This window comes from Helianthus annuus, chromosome 14 (assembly GCF_002127325.2).
Source record: "Helianthus annuus cultivar XRQ/B chromosome 14, HanXRQr2.0-SUNRISE, whole genome shotgun sequence".
Lineage (NCBI taxonomy): Eukaryota > Viridiplantae > Streptophyta > Magnoliopsida > Asterales > Asteraceae > Helianthus > Helianthus annuus.
In genome coordinates this window covers 43,887,727-43,902,487 of record NC_035446.2, presented here as the reverse complement: position 1 = coordinate 43,902,487, position 14,761 = coordinate 43,887,727, and positions in this window count along the sequence as shown.

Sequence of the window (14,761 nt, the reverse complement as noted above, 5' to 3'; positions counted from 1 at the left end):
GTCTGTACGAACTCCAAAGTGACAATTGGAATAAAGGATTCAATGAATATGCCAAAAAGCTACTATTCACAATACAAGTGCATGACTAAACAAATGCTTATTCATGCCCAATATTCTCTATAAATAGAGAATAAATATACCGAAAAGCAAAGTAAGTTAAGTCCTGCATTTAATACATCTTACAAAACTCCATTGTCCTTCGATTTCTAATTCCGCACATTAATTTCTATATTTGTCGAAATCACTTGCCAAGTTTAGTTAAACATTGTTTATTTGGGATCAACACTTGTGCACTTAGGTCTTTTGAGTTTATTTCACACTCCCGCTTCGTCGTTTATTTATTCGTTTAAGCTCGTTTATGATTCTTTTTCACACCAGGACCTACGAATACACCAAATAATTAAATAAAAAGCTAAAAAATAAAAAAAGACTATAAAACTATTTAAAATTCTACAATTTACAAAAGATAAATGTGTACCAAACTACTATTCCAGATAATACAAGCCCACACTCAACTATTAAAGATTCAAATGGATGGTGATGAATGTTTAACCTCCAACCTCAGTCGCGTGCAAGAATACGCCACAAATTTTGCTAATATTGGCGAGCCTTTGAAAGACAAGGACTTAGTCATGCTTGCTATTTCTGGTCTTCTTGATGAATATTATGGTTTTAGTCACCAAAACTGATATACGTTAAATTATACATGTTTTTATATCCCAAAACACTTCCGTTTTAAGCATTTTTGACCGAAAACACGATGTTTAGGTGCCAAACTTGGTACTTTTATATTTTCAGGTCTTAAGCAGAGTACAAAAGAAAATTCTGATGAAAACGGACAAATTCTGATGCATTTCTGATGTAAAGAACAAAATTCTGATGACTGCCAGGTGTGGCACGACCGTGCCATCTGACGGCACTACCGTGCCGATCCTCCGATCTCGGAAGCATTGCCAGTGCGAACAGGAGTGCCAACCTTTTCTCGGGCCGCACTACCATGCGACCCGACGCATGACCGTGCCACGGCTTGACCAACATTTCTGATCAACAATCTGATGACGCCGCACTACCATGCCGATCTGATGACCCAGGCAACTTGTCCACTAGTCCACTTGGCTGACATCGAATTGGGCGAACTGACGTCACCCGAAAACACCAGTCGCACGTCTATGCCGATCAGAAAATCTCCTATAAATACAACCATTCGCTACAGGTTCGAATGTTGGGTTTTTCTCCATGTTTCTGGGTGATTTCTGGGTTCCGAAGCAATCCTGATCAGTCCCATTTGAAGCTTAAAGATCGAGTGGAAGCATAACCGATCCAACCCATCAATTCCTTGCCTGTTTATGGTTCGATTCCTTGTTTTTTAACATGTATTCTGATCATTTTGCAAGTTATGAGCTGATGTTAGTTTATGTTTAATGTAGTGTTATGTAATGGTAGTTATAAACTTGTTTCTTGAATAATCTTTATGTGTAATCTTGTTTGTATGAAACTTAGTACTTTTTCATGTTTGAATCTTCATGATTATATAATGAATGTTTCATTGATGTTGAGTTTCTGATTATGTTTGATTATCTTCGATAATGAATCTGTGGTTAGTGGGATGGTAACTATTTCTTGATTAATCACTTATTTGTAGACTTTGTTTACACCATGAAACCGGACCAGAATATTGGTTTTATACAAGATATATCTTATTTTGATTAGGAAAACTTTCTTGCACGTAAGGGTTCTAACGAATCAAATGATGTTGATTACATGTTCTTGAATGTGGTTTATGATCCTTGTTTAGTAGTTTTGGTCTGAAATTGCTGACATGGTAGATTTATGTTTAAGACATGTAAAGGTGAAATCGTTGTTTTATGATCTACTTTATTGCTTATCCTCATGGCTGTATTGTGACCATCGATATTGCTTTCTTTGATAAGTGAGGTTAGGAATCCAGACCCGGTAAATAACCTATCTTTAAAGAATCGCATGAATAAATATCAATAGCTCGCTAACGAATGATTTAGGTGGTTAACGTGTGACCATCGCGTTAACTTTCTGAAGAATCATAATGCTAGAAATCCAGACCCGGTAACTAGCTATCTTGAAATTGGAAAATTGATTAAGTGCTTTTGTGACATATTTGATAGATAACATGTTTAGGTTGTTTGTGAAACAAGATAATAGTATAGTTATGTTTTACATATAATTTAGTTAACTTAGTTAAACAACCATTCACCTTTCCTTATATCTGGTAATCTAATGACAAAGATTTAGTACATTATAACGCCTGTGTTCCATGGATCGATATCTGGCTCTTACCAATACTTTGCTGCATATATGACAGGATACACTTGTCTTTTGTTGTGTATATTTTAATGTTAAGGTATAAACCATTTTTATAAATATAAAACACATTTCGTTGCGTGTGAAAATACTGCAAATAAATGTATATAAAACACGTACGTCAAGTTTTTGGCGCCGTTGCCGGGGAACACGGCGAAATTTATGGAACAATCCGAGTCATTATTTTACCGGTGCATAAACTGTTAATACCTGTTAATACTTGTAAGTTTTTGTATCTATTTATTTTCTTTTGTTTACTAACTTGTGAATACCTAGCCTGGTACGCCCACTAGGACTAATTTTTGACTAACTTTTCTTTTCTGTTTCACTAACCAACTAACTACTAACTTCTTATTTTATTATTCGACTAATATTTATTTCATTTTATTAATTCAGTTATATGTTCAGAATCGAATCATTTACTTTCATTTTTTCAAATCAGTTATTTTAAATTCAGTAATTTCATTTCTGTACTTCATTCATTTATTTATTTCAGTTCAGTATTTCTAATTCAGTATTTCAGTCATTTTCATTTCAGTATTTTCATTTCTGTTTACACTTAATTTTTATGTTCGTGATCGCTCATCGAACCACTTATATATATTTATTTCATTTCTGCATTTAATTATTTATGTTTAGGTATTCATTTATTTATTTCTGTCTAATTATTTTATTCAAATTAACTGTTTATTCATTTAATTATTGTACTCATTTGTTTATTTATTTACCTCACAATATAATATATCTTTCTTATAAAAACATCAGATTTTCTGATGAATTCCAATGAATTTATCATATTTTCTGATGGATTCTGATAAACCCCTTAGATATTCTAAAAACAACAATTTCCATTTATGATACATTTACCAGATTTTCTGGTAATTCTGATGGATTTATCAGAAATTCTGATGGAACGAAAATTTTCATCAGATCTTATCGATCAGAATTTTATCAGATATATCAGATTTTCTAATGTATATATATAAAAAAACGAAGTTTCCTCAGATTTCTTATGATTGTCATTGGAAATTTTGGTAAACAAACAAAAACAGTTCTTGGATGTAAATAAGTAAATAATTCAGTAAATAATTAAATACTTTTGTTTCGTTACTTGTATATATATGTATATTATGTTCTAGTATTATTATTACTTATTTCCTATATTATTATTATTATGTTCTTTTTTCTGTATAATGCGTTCCTTTTTATGTGCATGTTAATGTGCACGCCCCTTGTACCCGCTAATGCTGAGCTAGCCAACGAACCAGAAAATAACCTAAGAAGAAGTAGGCGGCTCTGCGAAAGATCGCTCGTCGTTGCACAAAGGATTGCGGCCGCAATCAACGAACCAGTGATACTTTCTGATAGCGAGAGTTCAGAGGACGACACAGGAAGCATTATGGCAGAAGACGACCAGCCTCTGAATGAGACCGGCCGTCCAGGAGGAGAGGGCTTGCTACCGAGCATCGCCCGACCTACAATAGTAGCACCGAGTTTTGAAATTAAATCTAGTATTATTAACATGTTGCAAAATTCTGTGCAGTTTGATGGGAAGGATCACGAAGATCCAGGTCGACACATCGCATCATTTCTCGAGGTGTGCTCGACCTTCAAAATTAGAGACGTTTCTGAAGACGCAATTCGTTTGCGGCTCTTTCCATTTTCTTTGCGAGACAAAGCCCGATCTTGGCTTTTGTCGCTTCCAGCAGGGTCCATCACGACTTAGGATGAGATGGCAGATCTTTTTATGCAAAAAAATTTTCCGCCGGAAAAGACAACTTAGCTTAAATCGTATTATGACATTCAAACAGGACGAAGGAAAATCTCTACACGCAGCTTGGGAGAGGTACAAAGATCTTTTGATCGATGTTCCACATCATGGGTTGTCCAAAAGGCAACTTGTGTTGAACTTCTACCAAGGACTCAACTACGACTCACAAGAACGTTTAGATGTATATGCAGGAGGCGATCTTGGAACAAAAACACCCAACAAAGGCTATTAAATTATAGAGAAAGCTACCTTGAAGTCGAGCTCTCGTCAAAGTGGAGTACGAAGTAAAGCTTTATCTATTCCTGGAGTTCACCAAGTGGATATATATACGGCTCTTGCAGCACAGATTGGAGCTTTGGCAGCAAGGTTTGATCAAGCTCAGAACGTTTCAAAAGTACAATCATCATGTGAACTGTGTGGAGTGTCACACGAGCTAGGTACATGTGAGCAGGGTGTTATGTTTACAGGCCACGAGGAGGTGGACTATTTGGGCAATCAAATTAGGCCCCAGAATAACCCCTATATCAACACGTACAATCCAAGTTGGAGAAATCACCCAAACTTTAGGTGGAAAGCTAATTCCAATAACCAAAACCCACTCGGATATTCTCAACGCGCTCCCGCACCATAACAGCCTTAGGGGCAGATCTTTTAGCCCAAGGGACAGTATTTTCAGCCATCAGGGCAAACCTTTCAATCACGTTAGATGATGGCGTAGCTGTTAAACAACTCAAAACTAGAGGAGATGATGGCGTAGCTGTTAAACAACTCCAACAATGCCAACCAAATATCTAAAAAGCGATACCAGCAGCATGAGGAGCGTTTCATGGCACAGGAAGGGGAAATGCGGAGCCAGAAGGCTTCAATACAAACCATTGAGAATCAAGTCGGCCAACTGGCCAAGATGTTGTCTGAAAGACCCCAAGGTAGTCTTCCAGGTAACACAGAACCAAACCCGAGAGGGCACGTTAATGCAACAATGACGAGAAGTGGTAACACCACGGGACCTGACAAATCGGACTCACCACCGATCACTGACACGGTCCAAACTGACGCTTCAGACGAGGTGCACGCTAGGCGAGTCCCAGCAAGTACAGCACAGCTCCAGGAGCTAGTTAAAGACTTCATTCCTCCAGTTCCATATCCGAGCAGATTGACGAAACAAAAGGACGATGAACAACATGGTAAGTTTTTAGAAATGTTTAAACAATTACACATACCATTTGTTGAGGCGTTGGCTCAAATGCCTAAATACGCAAGGTTCTTAAAAGACATCCTCACAAACAAGCAGAAACTTGAAAGCTTGTCTTGTGTGTTGATGAATGAAAACTGTTCAGCCCTTCTCCAAAACTGTCTACCTGAAAAGATGGGAGATCCGTACAGTTTTACTCTTCCCTGTCTCATTGTGTAACAACTGTCACCAAAATCAGTAATAAGGACGATAATTAGTTGATAAGAAAACCATAATTAAGACACCCAAGTAATTCTGCACTAACCCTAAAATTTTCATAACAATCGGAATCAGGATCAGGGCCCCTAAAACTCAGGGGGGATAAACCCTAGTTGGTAATATCTTAACAGTTTTTACGTGGGAGCTAAGTTTCAGTCGAAACCAACTCAGCAAGGCTAGTTGGACACGTACCTACCCTACCCTAAAAATGACATCTCAGGCGAGTAGCGGGAGATTCCCCGAATTCTTCCGCGACACGCGGGAGATACAAATTTTCAGTATAAATAGAAGGGTCTGGCACTTGCATTCTGGTGTTAATTCGACGGAGAAATTCACTTCGTAGACGAAGTTATACACTATTTACTACAAAAACACACACGATCACGAAGTGCTGCCATAAACAGGGTAATAACTCGATCGCTATTACGATTCAACGTCCGATCGATTATAACTATCCAACGATTGTCCGAGTGCTGCTCAAATTGAGCTTGTACTTTGATTATTCGTCGTGATTTCGACTTGAATATCTGAGTGTTGTTCGAATTCAGACTATGCTCTGTTATTCGTTGTGAATCCGATTGAATTATTAAGTATTGCGCTTGTTAATCATTGTGAGGGTTTAATCTCGTGAATTGACGTAACTGCTGTATTAAGTTACTAACCTATTGTGTGTGCATTATTATCAAATTAGGTTTAATCAAGGCTAATCAGTAGGCTTATACCTTGCCCATTAAATTTGCAATGTGAGTCATTCTTCTTTTTATCAAATTGTTTTACAATACTCCAAAGTTATTTTCAAAATGTTATAATTACAGGGATTAAGTCGTGGTTATCTTGACCGCTGGCTAGTGGGGTATTGTGCACATTACTAATTTCTCACAGTTAGGCTATAAGCCCTAACAGGGGTTAGGCTAGTAAGACCTAACAGTGACAAACGTCACTAATTGGGTGACTGGACCCAATAGTGGTATGACCATCGTCACACGGGTGGCAAGGCCAGATATAAAATAAGATACTGCCATTGTAATCGCTCTTATGCTGTAATTGATAACTATGTGTCGTTTTATCAAACTGAATGATTCACTCAGTATTTCCCCGCTGACAAAACCTTTTTACAACATGTTTCAGGTGACATACTGTGATTTCAGTACACGTGCTACGGTGCACCATCAAGCTTGAAATAGTGGCTCAATTAAATAAATAAACATGTTTGTAAAATAATGAAATTAGGATATTTACGGGGTTTACCCTGAAATGTAAATAAATAATACTCGACCAAATTTTTAAGTTTAAACCGATCTTGTTAAGACTTCCGCTGTAAACATAAATACCACGGGTTTTCTGTCCCGCGGCTCCTGGACCGGGTCAAACCGGGGGCGGGGGCCGTGACAGAAAAAGGTGGTATCAGAGCCACTGATCAAGCCACTGATTTAAGCCTATTAAGTATTTAGAAAATACTTAATTTTATTAAATTGCTATTTTGTGATTATGTGCTTTATTATCTGATTAATTGCATATAGTATGGAACAGATTTTATATGTTTAGCAATTAATAAATAAATTAGACTAAAATTTTAGTGCCTTTACAAGTCTAGAAGTCTTATTCAGTATATATATAAATTTATAAATAAAACTTAGGGTACTTTAAAATTCTAATTGTTCTGGTAGTTAAACACATATTTCTATCAAAATTTGTTATAAATTCTGACATAATAATTGTGTGTATTATGCAAAAACAGCATGAGTGATTTGTCTGATGCCCTTCAGAAGTTAAATCTCTATCCAGTAAGAACAGAGGTTTCCAGAGATTTTAATAGATATATACCAGACATAGAGGAACCTATAGAATTTAACGCTTTACCTCTCAAGCAACCCAAGTCTAAGGGAATAGAAATTGAGGAAAGCTCTAGGCAAATTGAGGGGTTACCATCTCAAGAAGAGTTAGATTTTACATTAACAGACTATAATACTATCAAGACTGTTAATGAAGCACGACTATCAATGAACTCAGAATCAGTTATCCCAAACCTTTCAGTACACTCGCAACCTTTCGAAATAGACGAATGGTTGACTCATGAAATGCAGTTACAGAACAATCCCTATAAACTTTTTCCTCAGTTCCAACTGAAACCTTTACCAAATCCACCTAAGAGTAACAAGAATACAGTTAGACTCCGCCAGTTCAACCAAGAATTAATAAATATTGGGAATAGGATCCAAGAGATTGGAAAACAAATCTCCTGGAAATACGATCCAAGGAAACAACGTTACTAGATTATTATTTAACAAAAGGATCGGGAATTTATGAAATTGCGATTATGTAATCGTAATAGTAAAATTGGCATGTGTAAAATAGAAAATAAAATAGTTATATATAGAAGCATGATCTAATGAAAATCTTAGAACATTTACAAATTTGGGTTCGTTTACGTGATTATGTGCAATTAAGTAACATTGGATTATTTCTTATATACTAATTATTTATCTATAAATTAGTTGTCCAATGGAAAACGCTAATAATGAACCAGTTAACGAGGATAATCAATCCGAGCAACAATCAGGGGGTCAATATATGACTAGGCAGGATATAGAAAATATCGTTGCTCAAGGGATAGCCAATACTATTCCAACAATGATTGCTCAGGGGATAGCCAACGCTATTCCAGCAATTGTCACTGCTATTAAAAATCCCGTAGAACCACAGCAAATCATTCCTAGCAAACGTATTTCTGAAGATAATTTCAGTAATAGCGTAAACGGAGGCAATGATCATGTTAATCATGATAAAGAACCGCGACAAGCTCCGCTCCCTAAGAAAAGGAAAGCTGCAACGCCTGGTTGCACTTATAAGGAGTTTCTTGCCTGTAAACCTGTAGAATTCGCAGGCAATGAAGGGGCAACTGCGGCACTGCGTTGGTTAGAGAAAACCGAGGCAGTGATCAGAATAAGTAAATGTGTTGAGGAAGATAAGGTTATGTATGCTTCGCACCTTTTCAAGGAAGAAGCGTTAGAATGGTGGAATACAGTGTTACAAGCCAAAGGAAGTGACATAGCCTATGCCATGGGTTGGGAAGAATTTAAGCGATTAATAGAAAGGAAATTCTGTCCCGAATATGAGAAAGAGCAAATGGCAAATAAGTTTTTAAGTCACCGAATGGTGGACGTAGATTGTCGAGGGTATACTTCAAAATTCTTTGAGTATGCCAGAATCGTACCTACTCTGGCTTCGCCAGAACCGGTACTTATATCTCGCTACATCTGGGGTTTGATTAGCGAAATTCGTGATATTGTCAAAGCTGCGAGACCCCGCACAATTGACGATTCGGTAGAATTAGCTAACACTCTAACTGATGGACTGGTGCGCACTCGGGAAGAAAATAAGAGGAAGGAGTTAACCCAGAAAATTTCCCAAGAATTTCATATTGGTAATAATAGCAATCTCAGGAAAAGAGGAACCGGGCGATTCCTACTATTCCATTTTGCGATACCTACAAGGGAAAGCATTTTGGAAAATGCAAAGGATGCTGCAATTTCTGCAAAATTCCAGGACATCGAGAAGAGGATTGCAGGAAAAAGAAGGCAATAACCTGCTACAATTGTGGAGAAACAGGACATTACCGGACGAACTGCCCAAAATTAGGCAACCCAGCAAACGAGAAGGTGAAACCTGCAGAAGGGACTACCAAGAGAAACGCGAGAGCTTTTCAATTGACTACTCAGGAAGCTGAACTAATTCCTGACATCATAGTTGGTACGTTTTAAGTTTCCGACGATTAGGCAAAAGTATTATTTGACTCTGGTGCATACCAAAGTTTTATAAATACTTCATTTTGTCAAATCCTTAATTTACCTTTAGCCAACCTTAGGCCAATTTTTACAGTAAAAACGGCATATGAAAAGTCCGTTAGAATAAATAACATTTTGCGAGAAGCAAAGATAGAATTAATAGGACGTAAAATTTTCTGTAAACTTGTTATTAATAAATCAGCCGGATTCGATGTTATAGGAATAGATTGGTTAAATAACCAACCTTGCTCGAATTCTCTATAATAAAAGCTTCAGTGTCATTTGTAAATAGGAAGGACGGATCAAGGAGAAGGTATATAGATTATAGGAAATTAAACAAAGTTACCATTAGAAATCGATACCCATTACCTAGGATTAAGGATCTATTTGATCAACTTTAAGAACACTAGGTATTTGTCTACGATATATTTGTGTCATCAATTGAAAGAACAAAACATACCTAAAACCGCTCTCAGAATTAGGTATGAGCGATACAAATTCACAATCATGCCCTCCAGATTAACAAATACTCTAATAGCATTTATGGACATGATAAACAGAATGTGTAAACCATAATTGCATAAATTTGTAATTGTTTTCATCAACAATATATTAAGTTACTCCAAAAGTCAGGAGGATTATTGTAAGTATTTACATACACTCTTAACCTTGTTAAGAAAAGAAAAGCTATATGCCAAATTCTCAAAATATGAATTCTGACTTCAAGAAGTGCAATTCTTAGGACAAATGGTAAATCTTAAAGGTATTCATTTAGATCCTACTAAGATAGCAGCAGATTACTAAATGGAAGATTCCGCAATTCCTAAAAGAGAAATTAGGAATTCTGTAAACTTAGACAGATACCGTAGACAGTTTATTTGGAATATTTCTCCAGATAGATATATCCCTAACTAAGCTAAAACAGTTAAGGTTGAATAAGAACCTAAACCAGAAAAAGCTTTTAGGATCTTACAGCATAAATTAACAAGGGTTCCAATTCTAGAAGGAACAAAAGGTTTTAAAGTATACAAAGCTAGAGGTAGGATAATGCAACGCAATTGTGTATGCATCAAGGCAATTGCAGAAGCACGAAGAAAGCCATTTCACCTCTAAATCTAAACATTAGAAGCCATAAATTTACCCTTAAGATTAGGAAACATTATCTGTAAAAAGGTAAGTTTACTATCCATACAAGTCATAAGAATTTAAGATACATATTTGAGCAACAAGAATTAAACATGAGGAAAAAGAAATCCTAAGTAAATCCAACCGTAATATTTAGTATCACTGAAGACGATTATAAACAAAAGTCGTTGGAGTTCGAGTTGGAGACAAAATATTATTGAAAGTATTTCCTTGAAAAGGAATTATTAGATTTAGTAAGAAAGGAAAGCTAAGTTTAAAGTACGTAGGACCAGTTCCAGTGATCCAACAAAATAAGACCAGTAGCTTATCGTTTACAACTATCAGAAAAATTAGCTGGAATACATGATATATTTCATGTATCCAATCTCAAGAAATAGTTAGCAGACAAATCCCTGGTAGTACCTCTTCAAGGGAAAAAGGTAAACGAAAAGTTAAAGTTCATAGAAAAGCCGCTACGGATAAAAGAATCAAGTTTCTTATACATAAATAACTAGTGTTAGGGGACTCAAAGGAAGAACCCGAATATATCTAAGAACTAGAATCAGAGATGAAGCAATAATACCTTCATCTATTCCAGTAAATCTCGAGGACGAGATTTTTATTAAGGTGGGGAGGATGTAACAACTGTCACCAAAATCAGTAATAAGGACGATAATTAGTTGATAAGAAAACCATAATTAAGACACCCAAGTAATTCTGCACTAACCCTAAAATTTTCATAACAATCGGAATCAGGATCAGGGCCCCTAAAACTCAGGGGGGATAAACCCTAGTTGGTAATATCTTAACAGTTTTTACGTGGGAGCTAAGTTTCAGTCGAAACCAACTCAGCAAGGCTAGTTGGACACGTACCTACCCTACCCTAAAAATGACATCTCAGGCGAGTAGCGGGAGATTCCCCGAATTCTTCCGCGACACGCGGGAGATACAAATTTTCAGTATAAATAGAAGGGTCTGGCACTTGCATTCTGGTGTTAATTCGACGGAGAAATTCACTTCGTAGACGAAGTTATACACTATTTACTACAAAAACACACACGATCACGAAGTGCTGCCATAAACAGGGTAATAACTCGATCGCTATTACGATTCAACGTCCAATCGATTATAACTATCCAACGATTGTCCGAGTGCTGCTCAAATTGAGCTTGTACTTTGATTATTCGTCGTGATTTCGACTTGAATATCTGAGTGCTGTTCGAATTCGGACTATGCTCTGTTATTCGTTGTGAATCCGATTGAATTATTAAGTATTGCGCTTGTTAATCATTGTGAGGGTTTAATCTCGTGAATTGACGTAACTGCTGTATTAAGTTACTAACCTATTGTGTGTGCATTATTATCAAATTAGGTTTAATCAAGGCTAATCAGTAGGCTTATACCTTGCCCATTAAATTTGCAATGTGAGTCATTCTTCTTTTTATCAAATTGTTTTACAATACTCCAAAGTTATTTTCAAAATGTTATAATTACAGGGATTAAGTCGTGGTTATCTTGACCGCTGGCTAGTGGGGTATTGTGCACATTACTAATTTCTCACAGTTAGGCTATAAGCCCTAACAGGGGTTAGGCTAGTAAGACCTAACAAGGACAAACGTCACTAATTGGGTGACTGGACCCAATAGTGGTATGACCATCGTCACACGGGTGGCAAGGCCAGATATAAAATAAGATACTGCCATTGTAATCGCTCTTATGCTGTAATTGATAACTATGTGTCGTTTTATCAAACTGAATGATTCACTCAGTATTTCCCCGCTGACAAAACCTTTTTACAACATGTTTCAGGTGACATACTGTGATTTCAGTACACGTGCTACGGTGCACCATCAAGCTTGAAATAGTGGCTCAATTAAATAAATAAACATGTTTGTAAAATAATGAAATTAGGATATTTACGGGGTTTACCCTGAAATGTAAATAAATAATACTCGGGCAAATTTTTAAGTTTAAACCGATCCTGTTAAGACTTCCGCTGTAAACATAAATACCACGGGTTTTCTGTCTCGCGGCTCCTTGACCGGGTCAAACCGGGGGCGGGGGCCGTGACACATTGGCAGCATGTCTGTCAGTCACGCATTAGCCGATTTAGGAGCTAGCATAAACCTTATGCCTTATAAGGTCTTTGCTAAATTAGATCTAGGTGAACCTTCACGCACTAGAATGAGCATTCGACTTACATATCGTTCAATCAAGTATCTGCGAGGATTCATTGAAAACATTCTTGTTAAAATCGATAAATTTGTTTTTCCCATGGATTTTGTTATTTTCGACATGGACGAAGACTCAAAAGTGCCATTAGTACTTGGACGCTCGTTCTTAATACTGCGAGGACGATTGTTGATGTGGCATCTGGCCAAATCACGCTCCGAGTAAATGACGAGCACGTGACTTTTGATATTAAAAGATCAATGCAACATCCGCAAAGTCACGATGACATGCTTTACTATGTCGACATTGTCGATACTTGTGTAAGCTCTCATTTCCAAGGCACAATTAAAGAAATTGATACGGACACACATCTGTTGTGTGAGAACCAAGACGGCATTTCGCAAGAAGGCCACGAAGTTGATTAGCCAGTCTGCCAGATCAGTGAAGATGGTTCCCAAAGTCCAGATCAATTTGTGGAGATTGACCGTGAAGTTGAAGAACAATCAAAACCTTCGGTTGAAGACCCACTGTCGTTGCAATTAAATGAACTCCCACCGCATCTCGAATATGCATTTCTAGACGAGGAGTGTTACTTTCCAGTCATCATTTCAACATCTTTAGCAAAAGAGGAAAAGAGTCAGCTTCTCGAAGTTCTAAAGCTTCACAAGAAAGCCATGGCGTGGAAGATTATGGATATCAAGGCATTAATCCTTCTTTTTGTACTCATAAGATTCTCATGGAAGACGATTACAAGCCTAGTGCACAACATCAAAGGCGTTTGAATCCTAATATGCAAGACGTGGTAAAGAAAGAAGTTATTAAGTTATTAGATGCAGGGCTGATTTATCCTATATCTGATTCTGTTTGGGTAAGTCCAGTGCAAGTAGTACCCAAGAAAGGTGGTATTAATGTAGTTCCAAACGATAGAAATGAACTTATTACTACCCGTACCATCACCGGATGGTCAGTTTGCATCGATTACCGCAAGCTCAACGATGCCACCCGTAAGGACCACTTCTCGCTTCCATTCATCGACCAGATGTTGGAACGTCTGTCGCGTTTATGTTAATGTATAATAATATATATAGATATTTATCGTTGATTAGTAGGAGGCGAACTTTATGTTAAATAAGAGGAAAGTCATTTTTCTGTTTTCTGGATGGGTTCTCTGGATATTTTCAAATTCCTATCGCTCCTGAAGACCAGGAAAAGACTACTTTCACATGTCCTTTCGGCACATTCGCCTACTGGCGTATGCCTTTTGGATTGTGTAATGCACCAGCCACATTTCAGCGCTGCATGGTAGCCATTTTCCATGACATGATTGAAGACTCCGTGGAGGTATTCATGGATGATTTCTCTGTTTTCGGGAGTTCTTTCAATCAAGGTCTTGGAAATCTGAAAAGAATGTTAATGAGATGTGAGGAAACTAATCTTGTGCTTAACTGGGAGAAATGCCACTTCATGGTGAAGGAGGGGGTAGTTCTTGGACACAAAATCTCTGAAGCCGGGTTGGAACTCGATCCAGCAAAGGTGGATATCATTTCTAAACTTCCTCCCCCTACCTCAGTCAGAGCGATTAGAAGTTTCCTGGGTCATGCAGGGTTCTATAGGCGATTCATAAAAGACTTTTCAAAAATCGCAAGACCTGTGACCCGTTTGTTAGAGAAAGATGCTCCATTTGTGTTTTCAGACGAATGCATGAAAGCATTCAAGCAGCTTAAACAAAGGCTTATTGAAGCCCCTATTTTAGTTGCACCCAACTGGGCGTTGCCATTTGAGATAATGTGCGATGCAAGTGATTACGCAATAGGAGCACTCTTAGGACAACGAAAGGAGAAGCATTTTCATCCTATTTACTATGCCAGCAAAACTCTACATGATGCTCAAGAAAATTATACAACTACAGAGAAAGAGCTTTTGGCAGTAGCATATGCTTTCGATAAATTCAGGTCGTACCTTGTGTTGTCCAAAACAATTGTGTATACGGATCATGCAGCAATCAAATACCTTTTTAGTAAACAGGACGTAAAACCATGTCTTATCAGATGGATCTTGTTACTACAAGAATTTGACATTGAGATCCAAGACAAAAAGGGTGCTTTAAATGTTGCAGCCGAC